Source organism: Ischnura elegans, chromosome 1 (genome assembly GCF_921293095.1).
Source record: "Ischnura elegans chromosome 1, ioIscEleg1.1, whole genome shotgun sequence".
NCBI lineage: Eukaryota > Metazoa > Arthropoda > Insecta > Odonata > Coenagrionidae > Ischnura > Ischnura elegans.
In genome coordinates, this window is record NC_060246.1 from 82,025,185 (window position 1) to 82,051,431 (window position 26,247).

Below are 26,247 nucleotides of genomic sequence, written 5' to 3' on the forward strand. Positions count from 1 at the left end.
AGCGGCTATCAGTCAATTTATTTTTATTTCAGTGACCACAAGTTAATTTCAGGATAAATTCGAGATTTTCTCAACTGATCACTATTCTGAGCCAAGTTGCGACTTAAACTTGAACGCTCTTTTCGGATATCCATTTCTAGAGTTACGCCGAGTTAAGTTGTTGTGAACAATGGTGATGGGAGGGAGGGAGACGCGAAGGAATTCATGGGGACAGAGTCGGAAGAGAGAATTGGTTTTGGGGTTGAAGTGAGGGAGAAGGTTGGGGAGTTGGGCTTCGATGGGGAGGAGATTGGATTATTATGGCGCGCCGGTCGGAAGACGGGGAGCGGAGAGGAGCGACGTGGGATGCGTTAGTGGCAGAATTTTAGACTCCACGACCACTACGGGTTCGTGTTTTGAGAGTTGTGTAATCGTCAGAAAAAATAAAATCGCCATTGTTTTAATGTGGTCGCTGCCTCTATGGAGGGAGTTAAGAGTGTGAATGAATCAACGAAGTGACTCAATGTAAATTTAATTTGGAATTACATTTTACGGTCATATTTTTGTGATGCGGCATAATATATTCGAGAAAAATACTTTTGAACATAAAACTACCTAATATCGTGAAATGGGGAACTCTTCGATGACAGTCCTAATAAATTTGTTCTGATAGCGAAATGGAATATGAATTTTCGTGGGGTGAAGGCCCTTTTTCACACATATTTAATTAATGGCTTCCAAGCCTTCGAAATGAGGGAAAGATATTTCGAAATGTTGAAGCCTTTGTCGGAATTCCAATGATGGATTAGTTTAGTGAAGACAAATTCCAGGAAATGGGAAGTCTAATGGGGCATCAAATGTATTTTTCCACGCCGCAACAGGGGAACACAGTTCCTTTCTCTAAATTTGGCGTATTTTTCTATTCGTTTTGGTTCTCATGTGGACCATGGTTGTCATTGCCTCTTCAGAAGAAGAACTTGCAGTTGTTTAAAAATTTGGACTCGGACTTAATTAATACACCATCGCAATTTGGCGAACACTTTCAATTCATCCAATTTAAGAAAATAACGGACGATAAAAAAGAGAATAATTCATGATATGTGTCGATAGAGAAATATGTAGCCTCTATTAGGTTTGGGTATTATAATGAAACAAATTTATTGCTATAATTGCACTCCATTTTCCCGTGATTACATTCGTAATGCTTCGTGTTGTTGTGTTGATTTCCCTTTTTATTTTATGCGCAGCGTATTAATTAAAGCAAATCGACATTGATACTATACTTTTTTCCCATAGAATACAATTTTTCAATGACTGTCAATACTCCTATCAACTCTGCTCCCTGTACATGACAAAGCTGAATTCATGCCTTTTTTCCTTCACAGAGTTATTGCAATTCTGTCTTTCAGAAAATCCTTCAATATGCCATATTACTTCTTTCCTCAATTCTTAAAATTCAATGCAGATTACATGTACACAAGTATGCAACAGCTTAATCACGAAACTGTTTGAAATGATTAAAATATTAGAAAAATATTTATTTTTGTGAACAAGTGTAAATTTTTATTCACTCCCAAATATTTCCTAAAAAGGTGAAGCACTGCTGCATTGTTATTTATCTCCCTTTTGGTATCCTCAGCGAACCAAACCCGAAAAATATTCTCCGATAGGGTGTGAAAGGAGAGCGGGGAAAAATATAAAGCATGTCATTTCATCATTTCGGTGAATAAATCGACAAGGACGCGCTTTGCTCCGTGAATAAAACTCCCAGGGCAGAAGAGAGTAATGCGAGGGTTGGGAGACACTGTCAGCGTCACATAACCGTGCACGATAAAGCGCGACCATAAAAAAAAGAACACGGGTTGGTGCTTCACTGGCGAAGGAGCCAGGGGTTTGAGAAGATATCGGGAGGGTGTGGGAGGAGTATAGGAACGGAGAAAGTAAGGTTGGAGCCTATCTCAGTGGCCGGAAGAGAACGGGTTGACAGTCGAGGACGGGATAGGTGGAAACAAAAACGACGCGTCTGATACAAAGGGAGAGGCATAAAAAAAAGATGCCAGCCGAAAATAGCTTCGAGGATGATGTGAACCAGGGTGGAATGGGTAAGGGATGTGGAATCGTCGGAGAACCAAGGAATTACAGGGTGGCCCGGGTGAATTTGGAGGGAATAAATGATTACCGAAAGCGCAATAATATCGATTTCATATGATAAAGTTTGAAACAGTAATCTTGTGGACTATTATTAGATTGGGAGAGAACCGGTTAGCACAAAAGTTTTAAGGCTGGCGTGAATTTTCCAATATATTCACTTACACTTATTGATTCAACCCGAAGGTTGGTTTGAATGGTTGGAGGTAGAGCTCACTCCATACTTAGCCACAGTCGTGCAAATATCACATATTCAGGGTAGGATGGCCAGTTTTCTTCCCTGGGCCACCTAGTCCTTCGAATATTTTTTATTGGGGAGTCTGAGTCTTCAACCGGGATTTTAGGTATGGTATTTGGAGGAGGCGACCGACAGCAGAGGTCATTTGCGCCATGAGGTAAGAGTATGGAAGGAAGGTTGGAGAGAAACCCGGCGTCAGGATTAGCCTGCTCTTAACGAAAGGCGCCAAGGGGACCACGGCTTAACGTCCCATCCGACGGATGGAGTGTTGCGCTTGAAATGTCCTCCACACAACATCGTCGGGCAGTCTCTGAAAATTCTCTGCCACTGCCGGGATTTGAACCCGAGCCCGCCGGGTGGGAAGCCAACACTCTAGCCACTATACCAACCCGAACCCCCCGGGATTTAAACCCGGTACCCTTTGGTTAGCAGCAAAGCGCTCTACCCACTAGACTACCATGCTCAGTAACCAAAAAAAATATAGGGCATGGAATCGTACTGTGTAATATTTTTGACTCAATTTTTCTTAATTGATTGCAGAGAAATATATTATTTACGATTATCAGCTTGTATGAAATGTAGGTTTATAATATTATTATCTGTTAGAAAAAATAAAGTAGCGACTAATATAATTTTAATCCTACCCAACAGCTGATGTTGCTTGGAAAAGTATGAAGAAGTTGATAAAATTATAATTTAGAAAATGAGTATTAACGACATAATTGTTTCCTCTACGCTACAAATGCGGAATCGGAGAGGATAAAATGACTGAAAAATTCGTGAGGAAGTGAGTGATTTGTGAGTGAGTCCACATTGATATTTTAAGTGACAGCAGTGCTGTCACTTAAAATATCAATGTGGACAATCATTGCATTGAGCAAGGGCTAAGCTGTGGAGTAGATGAATAATAACTTCCGTCGTATGCCATTTCAACACATCAGAGGTGAAAGGCAGCATATATAAGCGACAAAAAAATTTGCTTTGCTTACTCCGCTGTATTTTACGAACAAAATTACTTCGGCCTTAGTGCTACCGCGAAAAATAATTAGAGCCATAATATGCTATCCTAATTCCAAAATACAATTCTTTATATTGAGTGTAATTGAAATTAAAATTAATTATGCGAAATAATGGCCACACTGCTGAAGGCCATGCCGAAAGAAGGTACTTAGTTCGCTTAAAATTCAAATTCATCCTCTTTCCCAAAAAACTTTGTTTCCTACTCCAAATTATTTAGGTTAAAAATCGTTAACGTATAAGCGTTCGGGATATCATCAGTTGAAAAATGAATGATTTTGTTATGAATGAATGCGTGGAGCATTACGAATTACGGGTGAGCGCGAGTCATTCTCTTCTTCGCTCTCGCATCAATCTTTGAAATCGTGGTGTAGAAAATTGTACGACACTGAATATTTCTCCATCGGCAATTGGAGGCACTGAAGCGAGCGTGCGGGGAAGTTATTTCCTCTTGTTTTCCCTTTAAACAACCTTATTGGAATATCGACATCCCATGTCGTATCCTCCGCCGCCGTCTCAGCCGAGAGCATATTGAGCTGAGACTCATCGGCGGGAATCCCCGTCGGACGCATCGAGTTTGGAGCTTGTGTCTCGCGCCGGGAATTTTTCGAATTGAAACAGGAAGGAATTGCCGGCATCTGGGGAAAAATTGCGGTTATACGCATTCCATGGAGCAATGGAGGTATATTTGGGACTGTCGCCAGCGTAAGCTATGAAATATAATTCGGAAGAAGACGCAGAAGAAACATGTGAAAGACGCAGAGGGATTTATTGAGCAAAGTGCGTATTCTCCGAACAATGTATATGCGCACTTTTCCCGTAGGTAGGAATTTTATGGGTACACAATTTTAAATTAAGTTTAATAAAAATAATGTGAATTGTTCAATGTGTAATTGACGTATTCTAAAAAAATATGTTCACTCTTTGTGTACCTTTGAACGATGTATTGGAGCGGAAAATCCCGATTCAATATGGTGAGGGTATGGCGGGGCTCGATTATTTGTTCTTAAGAAGGTGATCCTCACGGTTAATGTTTTAAATTTATAATCATTAAATCGATGGATTTTTTTAGTCACGATGGAGTCAAAATAAAAGGTGAATTAAATCAGAAATTTCTTTTTGCCGCATTGGATATTAGATTCAATGTACTTATGATCATAACCCAGAGGGGTTTAGAGAGTCCTAGATAATTACAGTAGGTACAGCGTTGGGCTGCTATTGGAACATTCCAGGTTCATATACTGGGTTAAGTCTTTGAGCATCCCCAAAAAAAATCCTCGAAGTACGAAGTGGCCCTGGGAAAGGTACTGTCACCCCTCCATATTTGTGATATTCACACGACACGCCTGTGACTTAGTCTTGAGTGAGCTCTTACCTCTCGCTCTCACCTATCCAAACCAACCTCAAGTTTGAATCTCTGAGCGAGTCAGTAGTGAAATGCTCCTTATCGGAAAAAAATACGTATTCTCCATTCATAGAAATGTAGTCATGCAGGGCCCTGCGAAGAACGTGGGATTCGATTTGATCTAAGCAAGCTCGATAGGGTCCAATTGAATTCGAGAGAGGAAATGGTGCAGACAAGAGTTTACGGCTGAGAGATTTTAGAAGTCAGACTCAAGGAGATGAAAGATATACCGGGGATTATATCGACCCACCAAAGAAAATTTTCAGCTAAGGGAGTTGCGTGAGAGGCGCGTTTTTTTACGGATCATCGATTCCGTATACATCGATGGCTTTGTTCCGCCCACTCAGACTACCCCATCTGTCACATATATCTCCAATTCCAAGGGGATGGCTCCTTCTCATTCTTCTTCGGATTGCTCTGACCTCCAGTCCGTCGAATTAGTCCCACTGAGACGGCGCTTACAGCCATCAATTTTTTTTCTATCTTTCCCACGCATTGTATATTCCACGGGGCTACATGATAGCATACAGATTGGCCTAAACTACTTCAAATGCAAAGGCAACCCATACACAGGGACGCAACTACGCGGAGGGAACCATTTCCCCCAAGGAGATATTATGGGAGGGGCAGCCTTATTCCTCATGCAATACATAGCGGTTCACTTTTTACGGGCACTCCCCGATTTGCAAATTTGTGCCATCATTACTCGTGACTCCGCTTTTATTTTGAACGATGCGCCAAATTTTATACATAGAAGATGAAAATTCTCTCCTTCCCTGCCTACCTGGTACGTACAGATTTTTCAAGGAGTATACCCTTGCTATTATCCCATGATTCAGACTTTGCTCTACTATCTACATAATGCATATTTTAAAGGTTTGTCCCTCTCCCCTCCACGATTGGGATTGCTGTTGAACCCTTGCCTGTAAAAGCATCCAAAAATATATTGATAATGCTCTTAACTCATTAACTTCAATTAAAACAGTCAAGATGAGAATTTCACATTTTCATAATTTGAAGCATTCTTGAGTTCGATCACCCAGTCAATGCTTCCAACCGGAGTTGGTTTTGATGGTTTATGATAAGAGTCCCCTTATTTTATCCACAAGCATGTAAATTTCACGCATTCAGAGTAGGGGGATGTCTCCTTTATTTAAGCCTCTTTGCGCCGAAAGCATTTATGTTCGTGATATTCATATTATTGGCATGGAATTCTTGACTAAGGCCACTAAAATACGAGATTACATATAAGTAACTACAGTATGTTGTGATAGTTATCCTAGCGTACATTTGAAAGAGGGTTATGAGTTTATTAAAACATTTTGCACTCCATTTTGAAGATATTTTTGAAAGAAACTTTTTCTATTTCTTAAGGTGCTATTCCGGGCAGTTTTGATTATCCTGATTTCAATGTGCTTTTGATGACTATATATTTTACTGATCGTAACTTACTTTTAATCGAGTTCAAAATCTAATGACAGCAAGTGCAGTGTTCACTAAAGTATTTCGAATTAATAAGATTACACATATCAATAACTTCCCTACATAAGAACCTATTATGTTATTTTAATGTGAACATATTGTCTGGTTTTATGGAAAGTAATGCAGTTCGGTAAACTAATTAGTTGGAAGAGCTGAATAGAAAATATCAAAGGCCTGTGTAGCTGTTGATCATGAATCATAGGCAATAATATAACTTACAAAAAGCTATTCTTTTGGTGAATTCTCCAGCAGGTGAGCGGCATTGTATAATGAGGTCGATCTTAGTTCTGGCATCGCAGTCATTGTTGAGTCAAGTTGAAAAGGTATGTTTAACTTATTGGAATAAATAACTCCAGCCATTTTTTAGGGAATGGACATGAGTAATGGCAACCTGAATTTAGGTCATTTATACGTACCTCCCAAAACTTCTTCTATCATATACTCAGTATGACTCCAATTTTGTTTTGACTACTCAACGCCAATCATTTCGGATGGACCGTGGAATGTATTTCGCCATGGTTTCTTTCCCTTTTCCTCGGTCCATTTACCTTCAATATCTTCCATTACGAGTAATTGGGATGCTTGCTCGAGCAATCACACGTTCCTCGAGGGCGTTCATTCGGTCATTATTCCATCTGATCAATTCGGTACTAAATACTTCATAATACAAGTATTTACTGACCTAGTTACGTTCAGCAAAATACGTGCCTTACGGTAGGGTATTGGAATGTGTTGCTGAGAGAACGCGAATTTACCGATATCATCGGCGTTGACAATTTGAAGTGGACAATATGTGACTTGATGTACAAGTTACTTTGTCTCAGAATTTGTACACATGAATATGTCTTTAACTGCACTATGCTTATGTCGGCCAGAGTCGAGCCCACGACCTTAAGGCAAGGACTTTACCTCGCCGACACCAATGCCGGTAAAAAAATACTATCAAGTGTAGTTTATATGATTTTCTGAAATTAATTTAGCTGAATATATCAATAAATCCTTTTCCCTTCCGTACATTTCCCCGCTGGCATAAAATTCTTCCCTCTACGCTTTTGTTTTGACGATGAGTTGAAATTTTTTTCCAAGAAACGTAGCCTTATTTTGTTGAGTGTGTATGATGACTAGAGCGGATTGAGAATGATGCGTATATTTCACCGAGTTACAGGGCGCTGAGCCGGGCAAAACGGCTCATGGAGCTGCTGAGTAGCAATACGTAATTAGCTCTTCCCCCCCGCACTCTGCTTTCAACAGAAAAGGGACTTAAAGCGAGTGAACGGAGCTTTCCGCTACATTTACATCTCTTTTTCTTCCTTCATCCTTCTCCATTCTTTGTCTTTCCCTCCGTCCGTATCGGCGTTTCCAACTCCCCATTCACCATTCAACCCTTTACAAGCCTCCTCCGCTCTTCCTCAAAACGTTCGGCAAGTAATCGGGGACCCGCCTCAGCGTTTTGAATTAATTCGTGCATAATTTATGGAGAATGGAATTTCCTGCCGTTAACCCCCATCAACCCCCGCCCAACGCTTTCGCACCGTTTTTCATTCGACGCCTTCCCCCTCCCCCGCGGGACTCACTTAAAAGGTTGAGAGTCCCGGTGTCTTTTTAAGGTCGAGACGCGAGGAGTCGAAGAAGAAAAAGGCGGAGAAATATCGAGCAACCGAGGGGAACTAAACCGCCCCACTATTTATTTCGCTTCCCCGTATATTTCTGCTCCCTTAATTTACTATCCGCCCACACCGCCGCCGATTCGTTGACTAGGTAGCCGTGGTTACTGTAAATGATTTACCCAACCAATTGATTCTTTATTTGGGTGGTGAAAGATTCGGATTAAATACACCTTTCACTATGGGTTTCTCGGGTGATATGATGCAAGAATTATTTTCAATTTAACGATGCTTCTGGCATTAAATGAGCAAGGTTTATGGATATCGACAAATATATCGTCGGTATTGGTCAATTCTCGGGGGAAGAATTCTCCGCATACAGGCACGAGTTACGATTCCGTTGAGATTAAATCCTTTACCGTTGGGTTATAAATAAAAACACATAGAATGTGACGAAAGCACACTAATCGCACAGTTGAATTTGATCGCGGTTGTAATGAGAATATTGAAGCTGGTGTTTCACCATTAGAGAGGGTCATTTTAAGGAATTTCATTTTGTTCGGTGGTACCACTTTAGATTTCTTGTGCAATAAATATTCCATTTCTCAAAGTGAGGCAAAATCTCGTAGATCCCATCGTGTCTTCGACGGACAGGTAAATGATTCTAGAAACGGAAAAATGGTTGTAAAATAATCGTCATTTTTTCTACTCCCCAAATGATCTAGCTATTGCTGCAAAAAATTATTATAATAATCTACTGATAGGGAATATTTTTATTCTTATTTGCAACGTATACACCGTACCAACTTATATTTTTCATCGGTAACGGTAATTTAATCATTTTATCCCAATTTTACTGTACATTTATGGAGTTCCTGATGATAATTCACTGAGAGTTGAACTTTATTTAGGGGTGAATTGATCATACGTAATTACCGAAGCATTGATGAATAAAAAGCATCGAGACACATACTTTCCCTAATTATCACTGCAGTAGCCGGATCTCAGCAATATAAAGGCTCTGGCTGCATCTTTTGTGATTGGAAAAAGTTTCCTCCGCCGCAGTTATTATACCCAAATACTGCGTTCGCAAACTGAATGAAAGACGTAAATACGTATCTTCCCAATAACACCGAGACAGATGAAAGTGTACATGGTCCAGGGATAAGAACGAAGGTTAAAATATGAGGCGTCTGGATTAGTTTTCTGGATGGACTGCGTTCCAATCGAAAAGTAGAATAAGACGGGGAGAGATGGACCCAATGGAGAAGCCCCGGATTTCGGTAAAGTTGCGAAGGGGGCTGAGATTTTCCGGGTTAGGGGATGGGAGAGATCAAGTTGTGACCCCCGCAGTGGAACGGGGATGGTAGTTTTGAGTTTCCGAGTCTTTCCAATAATCTGCTCCCAACACAAAACTTTTAGTTCCCAAATTTCGCGAAGATCGACAATTTTGACGCTCCCTGTTCCTGCGAACCCTGTTTTTTTCCAGCCGTATCTCCCTTTTACCTTGCATCCGACATCCTAGAAGTCAGAGGCCGATATTGACGTCCGGTTTCCCAAATGGGAAGGCAGAATTAATGAATTAAATGTTGAAAGAGAGATGGGAAAAAGGAGAGTGACCTAAAATCATAAGCAGGCATTTTTATTTTAAGCCGGAAAATCAGATGCTTATCCTCTTCCCGTTTGTAATCCATAACGATTAATGGACAAGCACCCCAAAAGAATATTGAGTTGGCTGAGGAGGAAGAAATACGTACTTGCCAGCCGCCGGTAATGACAGAAACTTTTTGAAGACCTCAGCGTTCCTGTATCTTTGGTCGTTTTTCTTCATAACCTAATTTTGCTTGAATATTGTGCCAAACTGAATGCGAGGAACTAATTTGAATGCAATCTAGGGCAAAGAGCTAAAGATTTCCATTAATCTAGCTATGAGTGGCAGAGAGGAATGAACGAAGTAAATCGCAAAAGAAAAAGTCGAATCCGAGTTACATGAGGAAGATCATAGTTGATATGAGATTGACACTACAAATGGAATATGAGTAAAATGTGGTTACAAAAAGTCTGCTTCTTGACTAATTGAGGTTTGATCGGATAGATAAAATGGTCAATATGAAGTTCTAATTTATCTATCAAAGAATGTTCTCGAGAAAAATACTAATTCCATTACATCTTAATTCATTAAATTATATCAACACTTCTGTGATACTCTGGATGTTTATTAAAAAGTCATCTGATGGAATTAAATATTAAATTTAATGGAACTGATTGAAAAAAATAATAAATGATTCAAATCGTTTTTCCGATATCTGCATATATATCAATTTCTTCAAATCGTTACGCTGAATTAAAATTTTGCTTGAAGTAAGTAATAAAATGAGTTATAAATAAATTTAGAATTCTAATTTCCGCAAAATTGGAGGAGTGACCTTCAGTAACCAAGGTATATTAATTACCATAAGTGGTATTAGCGGTCGGAACGGTACTTAACCAATATTTTAAATCATTATATGTACTAAATACCTAAAAAGGGCAATAAATAGATGATGAGGCGCAAATGTAATCGGTAATTAGCATTTAACATTTGCTGATATATATACATGGCAAAGCAAAATACATAATTAAGCAATATATACTAGCAACATATACTAAAAATCGAATAACACAGAGAGGGATACTTAATAAGTGGTCTACTCTTAATGCTCTAGTGTATTTATAATTCATAAGGAATAAAAGTAATGGATTCATAAGAAATTATGAATATAATATATATATAAAAATGTTTAATCTCTTGGTCGCAGTCACGTAACATATACGGACGTCGTATTTTTCGGTAGAACGAAACGTTAGCTCACCCCGTGACCTTTAGAATTTCCGTGGCTATAAGCAATTTTGGGCGACTCACTTTTATGTGGTCGCTTGGTTATAACAACGACAGATGTTATTTTATCAAGAGACTTGTTTGCAAATAAATCTATTGAAATTATAACTAGAAAAAAAACACTCTCAAGACTTAATAAATCGGGTAACTATATTTTCACCATAGTGTATGGTAACTTCTTATCGGCTACTGAAATTTCTTCATTTTTTCTCCATTTTAGTATGCATTTACAGAGTACAAAATTAAGTAAGCAAGGACGAATAAAATGCATTAATAACTCTAAGGTCCTAGAAGGATAAAGTAATTGAAATACTCCTACAAATGCATACATTACAGAGGAGGCGTATGAGTGACAGCGGAGGTGTTGAGATATCAGAGATACTCATGAAGTATTTTCAGATGTACTAGACTACGCAGTTAAAAAAATAGATAATGCTATATTCGTCTTTGGATATAGCTCTTGTGAATCAGATAAATTGACAATATTTATTAGAGAAATGAACAACCCTACATCGGCTTGTTTGACACAAGAGGTTTGGGTTTGCAATATACGCGACCCATACTATGGTATTACAGTGTTCAACTGTCTTGTAAAGTACCTCTGGGGGGTCATACCGTTAAAGTACTCTCTTTATCAAATTTAGTCTATTACGAGCGTGATGTGCCCGCTCCCAGCGGGCTTCCCCCGCTCTTTGCAGGTCCACAGAGGGATAGGCACGTTTCTAATTTTAAAATGTAGAAAAAAAGGCAGGGTCTTATGTACAAATTTAATTGGAATGTTCATGTACAAATTGAGCTCAGAGGACCTCTTTAAACACAACATTGGAAGTAATTACACTATCCTCTGTTAAACGCACATGATGACTCATACTTACGTATCAACAGGAGACTTGAATGTGGAATCAGCCGCATTTTGATAAAATTTATTTAAAGAATGCGAGACATTGTTGCAAATGAATAAATGTATCAGTTTGTGCGCCGTTAACGTCAGGAATATTTACAGGTTTTTGTTTTTTGTTTGTTTTTTTTATTATTTAAAAACCAATTTTAGGAAACAATAGCAATATTTAGGAAGTAAGATATACCGTCGTATGTTCTCTGATAAATTCTGTGCATTTTGGTACCTCATTTGTAGAGTTTGGTTGCGTATAAGTTGAGAAAAAGGTATCTATACAGTAGAAATAATATAGAAGATTGCTGGCTTTGTAGACTTGTGCGACTTTTCTAGAATTTTATTGTGTGGATTACGTGTTGGGGACAATGATCTCCCACTTCTACCCGACCATTTGCTTCTATCCTCTTCTTGGTCGTGAGAAGCCTCGAAGAACCAGTTCGTGCGATCGAGGAGATAAATAATTTGATTATTGAAATGAGATGTTTACGGCTGTCTTTTTCTTACGGGGCGAATCCTGATATAATCACCGAGTGCCACTTTCATTTCTTTAGCTCTACCATTCACTGGTATCCCACCATGATATAACTAAGGACGATGAGGCAAATGGAATCGATTTGGCGCTAAATATCTTGATAATTTGTTTGCCCACTAAATTCTGAAGGGTTTCTTAGGAAGGCCACTTCTGAAAAATGCCACTCCCTCTAAAATATCCTCTATATGCCAGTACATGAATTTTGGTCCACATTGAGCACAAATATTATATGTATTTTGCACACGTAAGTTGGCTAGTTTCTATCATAATTTGGATGCTATAGGGGCTATATTTCTCTTAAATGTTGAAATTACTTAGGGAATCTTTTGTATCATTTAACGATACGGCAGATTGATGTTGTTGCATGTTCCAAAATCTAAAATACCTATAATAGAAATAAGAACTGGGATAGATTGTGAATATCCAACTTTATCCTGCTATAAGCTATAATTTGCATGCTTGAGATTTCTTTAGGGTCTCATAATCTCTCTCCTGTCGACTTTTTCAGGTACAAACTGTTAAAATTTAATCCGTTATCTCATTTTTGCAATTAAGAAAAATTTGTACATTCTTTTCAACCCAAACATTCCTGCTTTTATTGAACTAAAAATCATGTGCATGAGTTATTTTCATTCCCAGCACATTTCATGTCTCTCAATTCTACGTTCAATTGAGTCCTTAAAATTTTGACCCGCGGAAAAATTTGAATGTGATGAAGGTTACCGAGTTATTTGTATGCCTAAGGTGATTTTGCGTTCGGAGCATTGAAGAGGGACCGTTCACTCAAGTACCTCACGATCTGGTAATAAGGTTCTCTTGTGGGATTAAGGCCATATTTCATGCTAATCCTTCACCAAGGAATTGCAAGTAGGCAAGCGCTGGAAAACGCCTAGACTCCATTGTTACTCGAACACAGTTCTCATAATAAATACGCCTTTTTCTCGTCCCCTGGAGGGCGAGCGAAGCAGCGGCATTAAAACGGTATACATATTGCCTCATATCGGATGCTCTATCGGGCGGGGAACGGAAATCCCTACGAGTAACATTCCCAAATGGCAGAAATGTAAATTGAGATTACGTGAAAAGCAAACCCTTTCCCCAGCCTTTCCATTCCCTCCTCACCACTCATTTTTCACCCTTCGTTCCTCTTTATATTTGAATTCCGCGAGGAAGACATATTCGAAGGTTTTACTCCGGTAAAAAGGGCTGGAAATGTAAATTTCTCACTCCCTGGTGGCTGGCTGGGACGAGTAATTTTCGATAAGCGATCCCCACGTCTGGGCAAGTCTCTTTTGCATATGCGTGTCATTGCGTGAAAGAGATATATAAAAGGAGGACTCAGAGGGAATGATTCTATGGAATGCCTCCTCCTTCTGTCTTTCACCTTCCAGGTCACCATTTTCTCCCCCAGCAGCGCGAGAAAAAAAAAACTCTCCTCTCCCCTGATACCGGATCCCGACTGAAATATACGACGCAAATAATCCCTTTAACGATCAAAATCATTCTTCTTCATCCGCCTCCTTTCCCGTCACCCTTAACACTACCGCCACTCCACTCACTCTTCCCGTCATTATTTTTTATTTCCTCTCAAAGGAAGAGAGAGACACGAGGTGCTTCTCTTGTTTTCAACCGTCTCGAAAGCCTTCTTCTTTCTCGACGAATAATTCTCTCCCTCTCTCTCCCCTTCCCAACAACCAGCCTCCCTCACCTTTTTGCATTCACACCCTTTTGGCCATTTTTTTTAATTTCTCCCTCTTCTTTTTTCTTTTCCACCGAGGGTAATGGATCTTCTTTCCAGGTCCCGAACGGCCGGTCCGCGCCGCATCTCGTCAAAGCCTTGTATCTCACCTCCCGAGTCCATCCCTGGCATTCCCCTTCTCCCATCTTCTCCTCCCTCGTTCGAATTTCCCCTCTTCCCTCCCTCCCCATCCTTTTCCACCCACCCTTTCCACTTTCCGGCAAAAGGTGAAATCTTCAGTTCATGCATGTGTTTTTTTTTCGGATGAAAATCGTATTTTTTTTCCTTTCCGCCATGTTTTTCTCGTCGTATTTATGCCATCGGTCATATCTACTACCTCTTGCTTTTTCCCCATGCTTTTGTTTCCAAGTCTTCGCATGTTTTTCTCCCCTTTGTTACATTGAAGGCGAGGACAAGGTTGGCGTGGATGCTAGTGTTTTTGTTGCCCCTCGTGGTCCCAGGTTCAAATACTGGTGGTGGCAGAGATCTTTCGCAAATTGCCCGAGGCCCGTTTGAGTAGTGTGTATAGGGCAATTCAGATACAGATCTGCGTTCTTTGGATGGGATGTTACGCCGCGGTCCTCATGGGGCCTTTCGTTTAGAGCAGGCTAATACTGGCGCCGGTTTTCTCTCCAACCTTCCATCCCTTCTCTATGGCGCGAATGACCTAACCTATCGGTCGCCTCCTCCAAATACTTGCCCACTCTATTTTTTTTTATCATTTGTTCGAGGTGGAACTTCGGTATCAGGGGTTTATTTCTTTCTTCTTCCAACTTTCAACTTCCAAATAGAGCCGTTTTGTTTTTACCTACTGTTTTCAGTTATTACTAGTCCGCTAGTACAAAAAATTGTACAAGCTGTCTTCTTTTTTTTCGGAAGACGATATGTATATATACTTTGCAAAGTTGTCGATCACCTCTTTCATGAACCTCCCCTATCTTCCCCCCATGGAGGCGATAAGGGGATGTTTATCCTGTTATGGAAGAAAAGGATATTCAGAAGCGCCAAGGAAAGGGGCGCGATGATCGAAGGAATGGGAGGAACAGAGGGGTTGCGAGTGGGCTGAATATTTTGCTGCTGCTGTGGGGGGAGGTTGATTCTCTGGAGAGTTTTCCTTGCTCGCCGAGGTCGGTAAAAGATGGAAATTCCCGGGGTCGAGGAGAAAAATTCCCCATCGACTTTTACGCCTTGCTTTTCTTCGCTCGTCCTAATTATTTTCTTCCAAACCCTTCGCCATCTCTCCTCGTATCAACCGAAATCCATCAGGGAAAGGCGATGGGGAGGACGCCGCGGCGAGAGTGAGAGGATGGAAAGTCCTCCCCGACCTTGCTCTTCCTTGCTATTTTAATCCATCTGATAACTTACCTCTCCTCTGCCTTTTTTTGCATTTAAAAGGAGGGTCCAGCGATTATACTCCTGCATCAAATACGTGGATGGATCGGGAGCTTTTTCCTAGTCGTCGCTTCTTTTTCTGCTCACGCTAAAATCCGAAAAAGCTGATGAAAAAGGGTTCTTTTTTTAAAGCAAAAACAACTTATGCTGAAAACTCCTGCATTTAAACTTTGCTAGATAAGTTTTAGTATGAAAGTGAAGATTAAGTAATATATGAAAAGGCGATTTCAACTGTCCAAAGTAACGCTTTTACTTACGATTTCTTGCAATGTTGAGTAAAATGAAAGAATTTTAAACTTTTATGAAAAGTTACCAGTTCACGTCTTATGAAAGAGATTTGCGACATATCCAGTGTGTTAAATTAATTCATTTTTACCCATATTAATCACGAATTACTTTCAATGTTTCAAAATATTACAATGTTGATGCTGTATTCTACAAAAGATATTTATATTTGGCAGCAGTAAAGTACATACAGGCATATTATAATACTATATAGAGGTACGCAGACTTGAGTGTATCGGGATAGAGCTTGTTGAAATACGAAGTACAACGCAAATAGGAATTCATAAATGACTAGCATTCCTAGGTTTAGAGGTTAGCTTGAGTGATAAGGCTAACTAGGAATTCCTCGTTGTTTTTGTCTCGGCATGGCAATCGAATATAATTTCTGGAGGAAATTTTATCTCCTCTCCGAAATATGAAAAATATCTTCACGAAGGATTTATGACATTTATTTTCGAGGTCATCATGCGTAGTAGTGATGAAATAAAGAAGTTTTGTGGTTTTTTAATTCAATTGAAAAATGTAATTACGAATAGAATAAAGATTTTGGGACAATACCTAATAAAGTATCAAGTAAATTATACTCGAAGGAAATAAAATTTCGGGATATTTCAACATTTTATGAATAGTCTTCTATAGTTGCATATACTTTAATTTTTAACAAATATCGGCCATTGATGACCAGATTTAGAATTTTGACGTATATAATGTGTGAGTACGAATTATAAATGCATTAAATTCAATTTTTTTTCATTTGGATGCTTGTATTATGTATTCATCAGTTTCATTTCATTAAAAAACGAAATAAAGTTCTCTCTCCTACATTTAGAGTCCGCCTGACTCTTTATTTTCTATTAATTGGACCTACGATTCACCGTTGAGGAACCTCAAATGGCAAGCATAATAGCATCTAGAAGTTTCATAATATAAAAAAACTCTTCGTATAAGAGCCTTACTATCTTTACCAGGTGACAATGACACATGTATCAGCGCGTGAAGACTTTCTCCATTCAAATTTAATCCTGTGAAATCAACTTAATAATAAAATACCTCATCACATGCTCACAAACTACCCCTGAAATAACCATATGCATATTGGATCCTTACTTTTATAGTGCTTGAATGATTAGTGTTTCAGCGACTTTCGAGGAATAAATATTTAAGCAAATCTATGACGCATGCAGTAAAATCAACTCTCACCTAAAAGTGACTACCATTTTACATGGACCACATAATTTTACCCGACACAATAGGGTAGTTTCCTTCATCAAAGAAAACGAAAGGCATTGATTGATATTCGTTACCCACCATTAATGTATTCATAATATACAAATTATTTGGTTTTAGAAATACCGGTTTAGACGAATGGCAATGGTCAATTTTATCCTCATTTGAAAAAGGCCAGATTGGCGCCCATGCGATGCCACTCCACGTGACGTCACAGGGGCCTAATTTCTATACGAGTAGATAGGAGTTTTTCATCGACTGAGATTGCCAATGTGACAACCATTTTACTTGGACCAAAGGTCAGGGAGCTCAGGGAAACATGTCTTAATAATCGCCTATTAAAACTGCCTAAGGTCGGAAAGTTTCCTTCGTTTGATAGGGTAATAATAATCATTATTTAAGCCAAGCGCTACCAGCTAGCAAGGTACTCTGCTACCTGCTGGCATCCTGCGTCGTATCAGCGCTCAAAGCCTCGCCCCAAGGTCACCTCACTTGCGGCAGCGGGAACCAGAACGACGTCACGCGTGCTTTTCCCAGCATTCATACTTAGCCGTCGCGTTTTCGCGCGCTTGAAAATTTTCATTTTTCATTTAATCGCGGAAAATAGATATCGTCATTTAAAAATCTAAAAGCGTGAAATACGTACTCCAGTAGTAATAATCTTTCGATTTAGGCAATAAAAAAATAATAGGAAACCACCCTATTGAATTAAATACGACTACATATTTTTTTGAAATCGCAAAATGATTACAAAATTTCTTTCAGTCCACCTAGAATTTCAGTCAGCTTGAATTTTGAACGGTGTCTAAGTGAGAGGAAACGAATACATAATAAACTAATGGAACCTCCGCGATAGTGGCGCCGCCGAAGTTTTAATCACGTCGGCTAACTCGAATGAATCACCCGTTTCCGGGTCACAAAAACAAGGCGATATTCTCGTGGCTGACCGCCTCGACGGGAAATGCGTGCCGGAAAGGAGCCATATCCATTCTCCTCCCATTCGGATTGCATAATGCCTCGCGCGCCCGCAGGTCTGGTTTCCCAGTCAAAGGGGAGAGACACGAAAAAGGAAAGGCCTTCCCTGACTTTCCCCTCCCACCCAAACAGCCGTGACCTGACGAAAGAATTCTCGGCAGTCGATAAATTCCGCGGGGTTCCTCAAATCCTGCGATTTATGGTGGATCGGGCGAAGGAGGAGAGTGCTGAGACGGTATGGAGGGGCCTTAAGTGGGGAGGGGGGGCTACTAAGATGGCAAGATTAGATTACGAGAGGGTTAAGACAGCGGAGCTGTGAGAATGCTAATGCAACACGACCGACCCTCGGGCCAGAAGGTCCCGAGATATCCAGAAAAGAGCTTTTTTTCCCCCAAAGGCCACGAATTTGAATATTACTTCACCTTGGGGAGAAATACATATCCATGCCATTCTAGACTCGATTGTCTGCGTTTTTGGTCCTTGAAAATAGGAATGAGAACTGAAACGCGACCTTATCATTCTTACGGAAAAGATTTTCGCGGCAAGAGCTGAACTACTCTGGGAAACGGAAGCGCCCTGTCCTCCGAATCAAACGTCCATTTATCCAAATCCGTCTTTTAACTCGGAATTAGTAAATCTTGGCGATCTATGAGAAAATTATTTTCTTGGTATAGTTTTCATGGCTAAGTATCATTTTGGAGAGCACAGTATTAGTTATTCGTCTCAGTTTATACCGAAAAGAATCTGCGCCGACTTTCTTTAGTGTTTTATTTTTAGTTTATTATTCATTAAATTCCTTTGAAAGTAGACCTTGATTTATCATTAAATTCTTTTCTTCGTAAAATCATTTTTTGATTGTTCTTTACCGACGGTAATCCATAAAAATTTCCATATATGCGATGATAGCCAACCACTACGAAATATATCGTAGTTGGAATCGATGTTTCTAGTACATATTTTAATATCTGTTCGTAATAAACCGCTTTATATTTTTTATACCTTGCTTTCGCTGACTTTGCTTTCCCTTTGGCTACCCGGGAAGGGTTTTCCTCTCTTTTTCCTCGTGTGCAAAAAAATTATTTTTCCCACGTTCCTCTTAATTTGGAGGCCTTTTTATTCCCGCTGACGTGGCAAAGTGTCGGACAAAGGTGACGCATTAATTTTTGATAGATTTTTAGGAAAAGAGATGTCGAGGGCTGTCGGGCATTGGCATGCCTTTTACCTTCCATGCAGGGGTCTGATTCACATAGTACTCGAATTAAATCCATTAGAATATACGAGACTCATTAACTTTGAACCGTTTTCGTACTTTTAATGACCTAATTATTCAGAAGCTTACATTTCCATCTTTACATATTGCTGAAATAAACTTTGGACCGTTGAGCTTTAACACAACAAGTCGGTACGATCAAAGATCGCAATAGGGTGGTTTCCTATTATTTTTTTATTGCCTAAATCGAAAGATTATTACTCCTGGAGTACGTATTTCACGCTTTTAGATTTTTAAATGACAACATCTATTTTTCGCGATTAAATGATAAGTGAAAATTTCCAAGCGCGCGAAAACGCGACGCTTAAGTATGAATGCCGGGATATATCTCCGTACGTCGTATTTCTGGTTCCCCCTCCCGCCCGGTGAGGTGACCTTGAGGCGAGGCTTAGCGCTGATACGTCGCAGGATGCTAGCGGATAGCTGAGTACCTTGCTGAATGGTAGCGCTTGGCTTAAAAAAGGTTTATTAATACCTTATCAAACGAAGAAAACTTTCCGAACTTAGCCAGTTTTAATAGGTGATTATTAAGACATGTTTCCCTGAGCTCTGTGCCTCATGCATGCATTGGTAACCTCAGACGATGCATAACTCCTATCCTCTCGTGTAGAAACTAGGTCCCTGTGACGTCACCTGGAGTGGAATCGCATGGGCGCCAATCTGGCCTTTTTCAAATGAGGATAAAATTTGACCCTTGCCATTCGTCTAAACCGGTATTTCAAAAACCAAATAATTTGTGTATTATGAATACACTAATGGTGGGTAACGAATCGCAATCAATGCCTTTCGTTTTCTTTGATGAAGGAAACTACCCTATTACATACCTACTTTTTATTCACAAGAAAATCAACACAATTTCTAATTCCTAAGTCCAATTATCCCAGTGCTGTTAACCAGTGTTTGTTATTCCTGAGCGCTAAGGAGTATAATCAAGGAAGAATTTTACATTTTAATTAGAGAGACTGACTCTTTGGGGATAACGATTTCAAAATCATATCGTTTTTTACGCGAGGGATGAGTTCTTTCCAATCCATTGTTTACAAATTAAGCGGATTTGGTCTGTTCTTTTTTAATCCTTTTATCAATAGTATTCTCTGTACGCTACAAAATCTGTTGCTATTATTAAATATAAGGGTAAGATTATTATGTTCACCAATTTTACTTACGTACATAATTTTTTGTCAAAAAAATTCTTAAAGCTTCTATTATACGAAAATAGTTGATTTACTTGCTCTGTTGGTCTTTTTTCGGTTTATCGTCAGGTATAAAAGCAGCTTTTCATTCAAAATGTTAATCTTTACGTTTCCTTGTATTTTCCATTAACGCACTCCAAAAAATCAAATCTCAGTAAAAGACAAGTAGCACCATGTATGAAAGTGAATTCATTTGCAATAAATTAATACATCAAGGTAATTAGTCTAGGTTGCAGGATTAATAAAAAGGGACTATTTGCAATTACATGATGACTAAACCAAACAGTTATAGCGGTTTGATTGTTCTATTCCTCCTAACTTGAGAAAACCGTATGATAAGTGAAACGAATTACATTGACACAGTGAAGCCGTAATGGACCCAAATAATCATTTCATGAAGATGGATAGTTGTTGAAACATCATTGAATCCATATTTTTGGATTTAAAAATATCTTTTTTGCAAACAATTTGAACCACGATTCAAAGTTCCGAACTTTTAATTTCCGAAATTCTAATTCCTGATCAATGATTTTGCAGATTGCGAATGAGATCTCGTTTAAACTAATGCATTACACACTTTATCCATTTCTCGGTCAATTAATTTTCGCAGCTGTCTTGTATTTAATTGACAGATTCCTAACACCTCACACTTGTAGGTTTTTAAAGTTACCCTTTAAATAGGTTATGACGATAATTGTCAATGACCCGCAGAGTACAACGTTAACTGCAAACCCCGCTGCGTATACGTATTACCCTCGGATAATATTAGTAACTTCTGGCTCAAATTATGATTATCAAACATCTGAGATCACTGAAGTTAATTTCGGTATAGTTCACAATATTACCTCGAGTTGAATGGGTGTTCGTTCATACCTTAACCCTGATGCTTCTTGCTCTTCTAGTGTCAGGCAGGTTAAACTAGGGGTTAGCGCGGGGGATCAAGATGCGTATCACAGCCAAGGTAAATGGAATAGGCCTCCCGCCATTTAATTTATCAATAAAGTCAAAAATCAATCGAGATGAGCCATTGAATTTCACCTGTGTTATACTAATCAATGCAGAAATTCAAACCACAGAAAGTCCTCAATCCACAAAATAGGAGCAAAAAATAGGGCGGAAATTTTTGTCCCGTGACCGTGAAAACCGATCGTGGGTATATATGCAAAAGCTAAGGCTGCCAAATGATATAAAAATAGTATTTAAATGTTAGCTGATTTTTTAAATACATTTTTTACTCGAAAATCTCAATTTTAATCGCATTTGAATGCTTCCACTATGTAAATTATTCAGATAGCTTTAAAAATTCTCACTCTTTCATATTTTCTGTTATGGGGGACAAAATTTCAATTTTTCGCCCGTAATGCAGGACACTCGAATCCCTGCAATCCTTTCCCGTTCAAATACCCTCCTCGATGCTCTGTGTGGCATTTTCAGTGGTGGCGGCGTGGCGGGGAATCGACGGGAATTGTGGTCACGTATTGTTGCGATGGAAAATTTGGTCTCAGGGGAAATCGATATGTTGGAAAGTTTTGAAACCATCAGAGGCACTGGGGGCTACAGGTGGAACCGTGAGTGGTGAAATTATTAAACACGTAAATGGGGGAAATATTTGTATTTATTTACCAGCTATAGGCCACCCGGCGTTGCTCGGGAAATATATTACCAAGAGAAGTGGGAAACTTGAACCTTGGAATCATGGTCAAAAGTTAGGATTTTTAGGTACGCTGAACTGCAAACAATCGAAAAAAAAACTATTTCCGTGAAACGCACACGGGATCAGCTTATTCCCAGCTTGTTTCCATACGTGCGTAGACCAAACCGTCTTGTGAACTCATATCCCAGCAAAAAGGTTTGCACCAAGAGGATTAAAAGTTAAGTGTAGAATCCTCCGACTTATATTTTCCCGACAGATAAACAGATAGAAAACTCCCTTTGCTTTGGCTCACAAGAGTAACAAATAGAAGGCACTGAGGCAGCTCATATATGTATACTCTCATACCGCCGAACACAGCTCATATCGGCCATTTTACATCGGGTTGTTCAACAAATTTAGCAATTACACGTATACAAATAGCCATGCCCTGGATATAGGCAATCTACCCAGGCGGAACTCGAATTCGCGACCTCTTCTTTGACTTGCCCCGCCGCCACCGAGGCCGACAATTAATCACGATGTATGAATGAAGATCAATCACGATAAATGGAACTGGAAGGTATTTTTGATAGGAAAATTGACAGCTTATGTCATTTGCGTCATATGGGAGGCTGGAGGTGGAATGATGGAGAGAAACTCGGCATCGGCGTTAGTCTGCTCTTAACGAAAGTTTCCAAGTAGACGACGGCTTAACATCCGATCCGATGGACGGAGTTCTGGACTTGATGAACCCTCCACAACCAGAAAAATCTCTGCCATCTCCGGGATTTGAACCTTGTCCAATGGGGTGGAAAGCAAAAACGTTAGCTATCACACAACCTGATCCTTCACTAAGTATAATTCTAAAATTATTTATGTATCGGCAGGGAATAAACAGTCTTAGATTTTATTTTATGATTTGAGATTGAATTTATGCTACATTTAATGCACTTATGTAATAGCAATAAACTTTGGAATAACAATGGGTGAAAGAAAATCACTCAGAACTAAATATGTTTCTCGGTTACGACGAAATTCGTTTCCCTCTCGGAGGACTTAACGGTCTTCCCAAATAGAATAAACGTAAAGTTTCGACTCTTCGAAAAAGAAACGGGCTTGGCAGAGTGCGTCTAGGTTAATTCAAATGACTATGTTTCCACGACGTTCATTAGTTCAGAAAGACGTCAAAATTCCTCTCTCGAGAGGTTATACCTTTACTTATCTATGCTAGCTCATCCACTAGAGCTATTGGAAGTAAAGTTTTGAAAATCCGAAAAATACTAGGTGTGTGGTTGATGTACATTAGAAAGAAAAAAGATAATATTGAATGGATTATTCCCGATGTATGCCAACTGGAAACGTACATTGGAGTTTAAAATCATTTTGGTAGTAAACATTTAACTGTTTGGTGTGTCAGAACGAAGGAAAATCACTTTAATCCTTTTTGGTCTACGAAAAGGAGTCGTAACTTATTACTTAACAAGCCATGACTAACTATTACTTCATGACAGCTAGTTCACCACGTTCACACCCTCAAACAGATAAAATCCCATTGTCAGAAAATTTCATGTCCCAATATTGCATAACATTTCTTTGTTCTTTTAGTACCATCACTGAAACTAAAAAAAAACATCTTTATGATTACAACAGTATATATTTCTTCCTTTGAAAGCTTATCTTTTATTTCAAAGTCTCTTTATCAGAAAATATTCTTATTAAATAACGGTATTATAAGAAACGCTAAAACTGCTATTTACTCCTGTAGACAACTTAGGCTCACCAAGAAATACAACCAATTTCATTGACCGAAACAAAAATGTTTGCCACCCCGTCGATTTTCTGGGAGTGCCTTCATGGGAAGGTCACCAATTCCTGCGTTATTATTACCTGAATATTGATTGCGGGAAAATGTATTCCGAGGAGGTAAGGAGGGGGATAAGACGAAGACGTTTGGGCTTCACCACTGAGAGTTCAAGTGGAACTAAGAGGCATATTCGTTCCGGTGCGTGAGTCCTCCGGAGTGAGTTGGAGGATATCTCCCGACCACGCCCACAGCCTCCTTTAGGAAGCTGCGTCGTCGATCAACCCCGTGTCACCGATCTGTGCAAACTGTGCGGCGGCGGTCCCCAGGCGTAACCGGGGAATGAATTCCTCGTCCTCTGGGGGAAAAGAGGGCGTGGGAAGGCTAAGGCACAGTTTACCATCCGGCCGACGCCGCCGCCGTCATCCGATGTCCGTTATTCGAATCGATGGGGTCCCCGGGGAAGTTTCCGAAAGGAAACTAAATCTGGGCACGTTATCCTAGGATACGGCCCTGAATACAAACAATCGGGTTAATGTTCCTACTTCGATTTCGTATTCATTTTTCTTGGTTGAATTCGAAGAAGCATTGTGCATCTTCGGTAGTTTAATAGTAACATAATCTTAAAAATATTACGTACCCGTCAAATATCTACTAGCCGATCAGTTACCATGGAGCATTCACTACAGATACCTTTGATATATAATTTCTTTTGGTGATTATGTTCTCTTTCGCCCTAGAAACAGACGTTGATCATATTCAGTATAAATTACCTGATTTAGTTGTCCCAATGTTGTATGACATTTCTTTGTTCCTTTAGTGTCACCACTTAAACTCAAAAAAAAACTTTATGATTACAACCGAATATATTTCAAACTTTCTTTCTTTGTAAGTTTATTTTTTACTTAAAATGTGTATTTATTTCAGAAAACCCTTCTTATTAAATGACAGTATCATTACAAACGCTATTAACTAATATTTAATGCGGTTGTTGAATTAGGCTTATTTAAAGAGATGTAAACTAAAAAAACGGGAAGCGTCTTCGTTTCGACTCTTGTAGTTGTAGTGGAATCATCATCACAGCCCCACTACTCTCGGGACAGGAAGAGCAAGAGGAAGGAAGTGGAGTTAACTTGAGCACGAGAGTTTAGGAGGAGTGAGAAGCGGTATGAGGTGGGGGGGAGTGAGGGGGAGGTTGCGAGTGGAAATTGAGATTGGGGATGACTCACTCGGTCAGTGGGTCCGCCCAACAGGTCGTCCTTCTCGCTGCCCAAGGGGCAACTCATCTTATGGAGAAAATGGGTTCTGTCCTCTGCAGAAGGAGCGGAGGGGAGGTGTTTGAGGGCTTTGATAGTGGGGAGGGAGCAGGTTGAGTCTCGGACTGCTGGAAAAGAGGGGACTTAAAAGAGAGAGAGAGGTGGAGCTGGAGGTAAGGTGGGTAGGAAGACGAGGTATTGGGAGTATAAATAGAGGGTTAAAAGGCGGGGAAGCGAGGCGACTGCGCGCCATCTGAGCGGTGAAATATGGAACCTTATGGGGGCTCAACACCTCAGCGAAAGGCGTCGCTATATTCCATCTTGATTTCCCATTTCGCCACTTACAATTAGATGTGACCAAAGTGCACTAAAATTCTTCAGTAAAGTCTATGCCAAGGAAATTTTTCTGCCTTTATCATTAGGGGTACTATATTTTAGCGTTGGCGTTCAAGCAACATTTACTCATAACCAACGTTTTTGCCAAGTTTTCGAACATACATTCATGCACGATTGACCTCTTATATGAGAATATCACCAAGGGCTGCAATTATTAGTCCTGTGTTGTAAATACAAAACAGCATGCATTATTTTATTGATAAATAAAAAGCTTCATTAATTACCTTTCAGATTACTTCAGATTTTTCACCCGATAATTCCACGGCGTTATCGACAAAACCAATAATTTACGTGACTGCATTCAATATTGTGTGCCTATATTTTAAAAGGATAGTTGCATAGAGTTTTCAATGCAAAATATATGATCACACGCTAATGTAACTTTTAGAGCGTTACCCTTTCCGCCGAGGTAGCATGCCTTAGCGAACGCTTTTCGGGAGGTGTGCGGGGCGAGGGTTAATATCTCCCTCGCGGGGACTGTTCCCAGAGCCCCTGGGTTCCCATGACAACTCACTCGGTCTGTCTACGCACACCCGGCCGCACCTCCGACCGCTCCCTATTAATTTCTCGCCTTAAAACCCTCTTTTGCACCCCCGAAGCCCTACTCCACTCTGTCCGTCGTTAGCGCTGCTCTCTCCGCGGCACTCCTTTTTTCTCTTCTCTCTCCTCAACAAAAAGCATCTTACCTTCAAAAACTCTCCCCTCACACATCTGCATATTACCCTTCAAGCTACCTACAGAGATGTTTGGCAGGGGGAGAACCATAAAAAATGCACCATATGGTTAAAATTTACTACCGCCAACATGTACGATATGGGATTGGTCCATATTCTACTTATGAAGGCAATGTGCCTCTGAAACTAGAACAAGCAAAAATTGCTGTAAGAAATTCCATTAAAATTC

General features: G+C 39.7%; 1 long non-coding RNA gene across 1 annotated transcript in view; it reads left to right on the top strand.

Annotated features, from left to right (window-relative positions):
• Positions 1-26,247, top strand: part of LOC124153251 — a 182,549-nt gene that overhangs the window by 88,196 nt on the left and 68,106 nt on the right. The gene's annotated exons all lie outside the window — the stretch shown is intronic.